The following is a 6,466-nucleotide window of genomic DNA, read 5'->3' as shown; positions in this document are numbered from 1 at the left end:
AGCCTTCTTTTGAAATACCATTCTCACTTTAGCACAATTTTCTTAAACCTATTACTACACAAACAGGAGGGGTTCCGAATGTGCCACCTTGAGAATTTCGCCTATGATCAGCCTTGTAAGTGGAAACCTCGTAGTTTTCATTTAAAACGCTTGATTCAATTTTTACTGGGTTTACGGACGTTGACCCAGTCTTCCCATTACTTAATAAACTACAGCCTACCCGGTTTTTAAAACTTTGGGGCTTAGTGCCTCCACGGGCATCCGGATATTGAACTCTGCTTCTTAAAGAATCTCCCGAAAGCAGCAGGTTCGGCTGAGTTCAGAGAAGCGGTTACCAAGGAACTTGCAACAGTTGGTGGGGGGCGATACGCAGGACAGAAGTGATAAATGGGTCTAGTTTAAGACACAAAAAGTCCCGGGAAGGGAGAGGAAGGGGCAGCGGTGGCCTTGGGGCACAGTGCGAAGGCGGCGCGGGATCGGGGGTCCAGGCGAGCTCCTGCCCCGCGAAGGCGCCTTCCCGGGCGGCCAGAGCTGGCGGCAGCCGCGGACGAGAAACGTGGAGACCGCAGTCGAGCGGCCTCTCGGCGCCGAGCGCGGGGCCGGCGCACGACCAAGGAATCCCCCGGGACCACGCCGGGGCCACCGCGAGGTGAGGCCGGCCCTGCCCCCGCGCCGCCCCCGGCGGGAGGTGCGACGCCCAGGCCGCGGGTGCGTGCGCGGCCCCGGGCGACGCGGCTGGGCGTGCGCGGGGCCGCGGAGGAGGCAGGGCCGGGCGGGCGGCAGAAGATGGCGAGGGTGTGTAGGCGGCAGCAATGCTCCGTTGAGAGACGCGGCTTTCGGCAAGAACTGGACTCGTGGCGCCACAAGCTCATTCACTGTGTAGGTGAGACCCTCCCCTGGCCGCTTCCGGCCCTCGGGCCGCCCCGCCACCGCCTGCCCCGGACAAGGGAGGGAGCCGGGGCAGAGGCAATTGCTGCTCCGGCCCGCCCGCCCTCTTTGGCTCGGGCGTCCCCCTCCCCCACCCCCCGGAGTGCGGGCGCGCGCAACCTCCGGGCGGGCTCTCCCCGGCTCAGGCCTGAGCACGCGCGCCGGCCCCTCCCCTCCGCGCGCCTTCCTCGGGGCGGGCTCTCGGGCGGGAGCGCGTGCCCCTTCCTTCCCCCGCTTCTCCCCCGCCTCCCAGCCCGGCGGCCCGGCGTCGCCGCCGGCTTATTGTGGAGACTCGCCCCGCGGTGCTGCCACTTGACCGGGGGCGCCGCCTCCGGTTCCGGGGAGCTGGGGGCGGGAGTGGGGGGACCTGCTCAGCCCCTTCCTCCGCTCTGCCCGGAGCCTTCCCCCTCCCACGTTTCCCCTCCCCCACGCGCGGCGACGCGCGCCCCAATCCCCGCGTGCACGCGCGGCGGCGGGCGGGCGGACGCCCGGCGCTCGGGCGTGTGCGAGGCGTGAGGTGGAGATGGGGGCGGAGGGAGCCGGAGCTGTCACAGGCCCCGGGTCTGCCTGACCGAGCCAAGTAGGGTGTCATGGCCGCGGGGGGCAGCGGCTGCACTTCCTCTGCTGGCGGCGGCGGCAGCGGCGGCCGGGGAGTTAATCCTCGACGTTCGGGTCGGTGTGTGCGTATTTGTGTTCGGTGTGTGCGCGGCGGGGAGGATGGGGGGGTGGAACTGGGTCCGGCCGAGAAACCGGAGCGGGGGGTCCCTCTTGTCCCCTCTCGGGGGATTTGTCGGAGCCGCCGCCTCGCCGAGAGCCTCGACCCCCCCGCCCCCAATCCTCCCAGCCTACTGGGCCTCGGGTGGCTTTTTCCCAACGGGCAGGAGGGAGTGTGGACGGGGGCGCCCCGGGAGGGGCCGGGCGGCCGAGCTGCGCCTCTCACACTGTGTGTTTTGTCTGTTTTTCTCTCCCAAGGTCCCGTTTCCCTCTGTGCGGCGGCCGGCGGGACCATAAGGGCTTAACTCATATATTTAACCCCCCTCCAAAAAGTAAGTGGCCCGTGTGGTGTCTCCGCTCCGCCGCCGCCCCCTAGCCCCAGTCCATCCTTGTGTCTGACTCTCCTGTCCTCCAGCATTGTTATTTCCCCATCTTTGCTTCGGTGCTGCTGCTCTGTGGGGAAATGCTTTATCCTGCTCCTCCGTCCCCCAGGCCCAGTCTTGGGGAGGCGCAGAATTCCAGCCCCTTTCCCCCTTCTCTCCCCCCCCCCCCGTGGGGAATATTCTTGGGAACCAGGTCTTCCCCAGCAGAATCTAGGAGATTCTATCCGTATGCTTGGGCCCCTCATCCCCTCCTTCCCGACAGGGTTTCGTTGGAAGGAATTATGCAAATCCTGCTTTCTGGTGTCCATTCAGCGGCAATTTCATGCGGTGAGAAGTTCTCTTTGTTGTGCGAGGGGGAGAACAGACACTGATTTAATAGACATATCTGTTGGGGGGAAGGGTGGAGGGGGTGTGGAGAGGCTCAGTTTGGAAGAATTACAGCACTTGGTTAGCTCTGTGTCTTTGTGTTTGAGCTTTCTGACTTGACAGGAGGGTATGCCCTTTACAATGTCCCACAAGAGATGTCTTCTGTAATAGATTAAAAAGCAAAACTGAAACTTTAAGTGAAACATAAGGTAACCTTTACCTAGAGAATATAAGCCTTTCCATTTTTGCAGTGTTTCATTTTGAAAATATATGTGAATTTTGTTAAGGATTCAGACTGTAACATCAAAATTAACATAGACAGCAATGCTTTAAGGTATCTGGTATCATTCTGGTTATCCACAGGTTAAAAGTACATTTTAAAAACATGCTTGTGTAAGTAATAAAGGCACGAAACAATTTTTGGTGTAAGTTGACTTGTGGATAAATTTTAAAATTTCACTCCTGCCAATCCAAACTCAGCTCTGCCTTCCAGAAAGCCTTTTGGCTATCGGTTATCATTTACTCTGTCTCTTTGCTTGTATTTTTTTCAAATCTACCCTACATTTGCTAAAATGTTACATCAGATTAAGCTCTTTTTGAATTATTAGTTGTAACCATCATATGAAAGAGTTTATGAAGGTGTGCAGGTTTTGCACAGTGTGAAATTAACGAGTTTTCAGAATTAAGACTATAAAATCCTGAAATTTGAAGAATTTTTAGTTCTTGTATTTGGTTCGCTTTTTTTGAGATTGGTTTTTTTGGTAGGGCTTTTTAGTTTTTAAAAGCTTTTGAAATTGACTGTAACCCTGTAGGTTTCGAAAGTTGCTCTTACTTTAGTTCAGATGGTTTTAATGAGTTGTTTATCTTATTCTAATTCTGTTTGCTTTGAATCCTTGCCTTCTGCCTCAGGCCCCCTTTTTATGAGGCATTGCTAGTGTTAGTAGTAACTTGCTGCTTGACAAGGTGGTGGTTCCCCCCCCCCCACCCCCCGTCCTTTCCCTTGATGACTAACAAAATTCTGTAAATAACTGAATTGAATATCAAATTTTGATTCGTTTTGTGAAGGGGGATTTTAATCTGGTTATCAGTTTCTTTAGCGTACTTTTACCTCCAGATTTCCACTTTGAAGGTAGGAAAGTTCAGGCAATCCAGAGTGCAGATCAGTAATACATAGTTGATAGTCTCGCAGCTAAAATCAATTGGGTTTCCTATTTTCTCTTTTGTTACATGTAATTTCTTTAAGAAGAAAGTTCTAAATAAATCAGTAGTAGTGTTAACTTTCTATACTTAAAAAGGCTGGTACTGATTCTGATAAAATGCAAAAGGCAGCTATGTTGTTTGTCACTAGCAAACGTAGTAATTCCTCATTTATTTTAATGAGATTGGTTCTGAACAGTTAACCTATTTGATTCTGCTGACTGATTATCTTAGTACTTTAGGGTCATTTGGTTTCTAAATGATATTTAATTTATAGCAGTCTTTGGGTTAAAAATGAGTTCTCATTTATTTCCAAAATCTAATTCTATTTTGGGGGACTGTGTGGTGGGGTGCATCAGGATTGTGGAGGTGTTTGTGTTTCCATTATTATATTTTAGTTGAATTGGAGTCAGTAGCAGTTTCAGACAGTGATTGTGATCAAGATGGGTGTTTGGTACCCCGGTGATTATTGAGGTGTCCTCTGGGACTGTAGTGGTCCATATTCCAGGAAGATCGAGGTTCTCGATCTTGGTGTGATGTGACCTATTGCTTGGCTGCTCCTCATCCTTGCTGTATTCTCAAAAAGCTCTTCCCAATGTAGGGAAAGTTGTGTTGATTTCAGCTTACTCAACTTGGCTGAAAAAGGAGAGCACAGTAAGTCTTTTTGACTTAACACAGAGTTATTTCAAATTGCCCTGATTCCCTCAAATGTAGCCAGAGCACTTCTAGGAAGCCTCTGAATAATGCTTTTTTTTCCCCCTGCCTTATGGTTATACTGGATGGCCTGTAATTTCTTTCAGTGAGGACTAGGTATTCAGTGTCTGTGGACACTTGCCACTTCAGAGCATCCATCTAATTATTTAGCTACTTGTATTAGTGTTGTTTTTAGAAAGGAAAGGCAGTTAGGTAAGTACTTCATTTAAATTTGTACCTGGCATTGTGGGCAGACAAAAGCTATGCTAACCTTCAAGAACTTTTAGTACTTAGAGAAGATACAGTGTATTCATTTATAGTACAAGGCAAAATGTGCCATACTGTGGTGCAAGCAAGTGCTAGGCATGTTTAGAAGTGAAAGAAATCCCTTGAAATGATGTAGGAAGGCTTCATGAACAAGGAGGCAGATTTTTGCTTCATTTTGATGGATACGTAAGAGGCATTCCTGTCATGAGAAACAAATAAGCAAAAGTGGCAAAGGACAAGAATGAGTTCAAACTGTTTAAACTGCAGACCATGATTCTTGTAGGAGATGGATAGATGATAGGTTTGCAAAGATAGGCTGTAGGATTTTCTTTTTTCTTTTCTTTTTTTTTAAGATTTTATTTATTTGTTTGGCAGGCAGAGATCACAAGTAGGCAGAGAGGCAGGCAGAGAGAGGGGGGGTAAGTAAGCAGGCTCCCCGCCAAGCAGAGAGCCTGATGGAGGGCTTGATTCCAGGACCCCGGGACCCTGACCTGAGCCGAAGGCAGAGGCTTTACCCACTGAGCCACCCAGGTGCCCCAGGCTGTAGGATTTTCTAACACAGGTTAAAAAGTGGGGTCTCTTTGTTAGCCACCTTGGGGTTTCCAGTGCATTTCTCTCCTTAGGAGAGGAATGTTTCCTTTATTTGAGGATTTCATTGTGGAACTCAACAATGACACATACTGTTTTTCACATAGTCTTGACAGGAATGATGTTATCCAAAAACAGTATCTTTTAGGTAAACTCACTGGAGGCTATACTATATTCCATTGCACAAAATGTATTTTTGGAATTGCCTAAAATCAGTGGCATATGTATTCTTTGAACATCCTTAATATTGACAAATTTTCATCCTTGGAGGTCGCATTTGGTATTTGGAAACAGCCGGAAAGTATCTTTTGTGGCAAATAAAAGTATATGTTAAATAATGAGGTTTTTTTTCCCCCTGTTTTGCAAACTGGCTAAGAAGCTCAGCAAAGGGGTTTGATTTGTTTTGATATGCCTCAGAATCTCTTCTTTCTTTATGTCTACCCATCTGCTGTATGGAATCTGGATATTGGGTAGATGTGAATAAACAAAGCTGTTGTTTTTGTAGTTTCAGGTTAAAAACTTACCACCGTCACTACCCTCTAAATTACTCTGCGAACATTTAAAAAATTCTTTTACTGCTCCTTACAGTTGCACATTGTTTTGGGGATAATTCCAGTGTGAACCTTTAGTTCATTTTATTGTCTCTTGCATGCAGGAAGTATCCCAAGTATAGTGATCCATACCCTGAAGTTTTTCTTTTCTCAATTGAAATACAGTTTACATGCCTTAAAATTCACCCTTTTAAAATATACAATTCAGTGATTTTAGTTTATTTGCTACATTGTTCAAACATCACTGTATAATTCCAGAACACTTTCATTGCTGGAAAAAGAAACCCCAAACCAGTTAGCAGTCATTTCCCATTCCGTCTGCACCTGGCCATTGGCATCCCCAGTCTGCTTTCTGTTTCTGTGGATTTGTCAACCTTCAGTATTTCATATAGATGTAATCATACAATAATACATCGTCTTTTGTGTCTGCCTTCTTAGCATGTTTTCAAGATTCATCCATGTTGTAGCATTTATCAGCACTTAGTGTTTTCATGGCTAAATAATAATGCATTGTATAGACATACTATGTTTTGTTTATCCATTAGTTGATGGGCATTTGGATTGTTTCCCTTTTTGCCTATTGGGATTATGTTGCTATGAACATTTGTTTTCACTTTTCTTGGATATATATACCTAAGAGAAATTGCTGGGTCACATGATAACTTTTTGAGGAAATGCCAAACTGTTTTCCAAAGCAGCTGCAGTATTTTATATTCCAACCAGCAATGAATGAGGATTCCATTTTCTCTACCCCCTTGTCAACACTTGTTATTGTAGACG

General features: G+C 47.9%; 1 protein-coding gene across 4 annotated transcripts in view; it reads left to right on the top strand.

Moving 5' to 3' along the window:
- Window positions 1-712: 712 nt before the first annotated feature.
- Window positions 713-6,466, top strand: part of LCOR (ligand dependent nuclear receptor corepressor) — a gene marked incomplete at its 3' end in the record, with an annotated part of 135,034 nt that continues 129,280 nt past the window's right edge. The window contains exons 1-2 of one of the 4 annotated variants that reach the window (XM_080822499.1): window positions 713-883; window positions 1,900-1,973. The remainder of the gene's footprint in view (window positions 884-1,899; window positions 1,974-6,466) is intronic. The other 3 variants (XM_080822497.1, XM_080822500.1, XM_080822498.1) reach the window with 3 other exon arrangements.

This window comes from Martes martes, assembly GCF_963455335.1.
Source record: "Martes martes genome assembly, chromosome: 14".
NCBI lineage: Eukaryota > Metazoa > Chordata > Mammalia > Carnivora > Mustelidae > Martes > Martes martes.
Note: the sequence above shows the minus strand (reverse complement) of the source record. Positions and strands in the feature narration are given on the sequence as shown.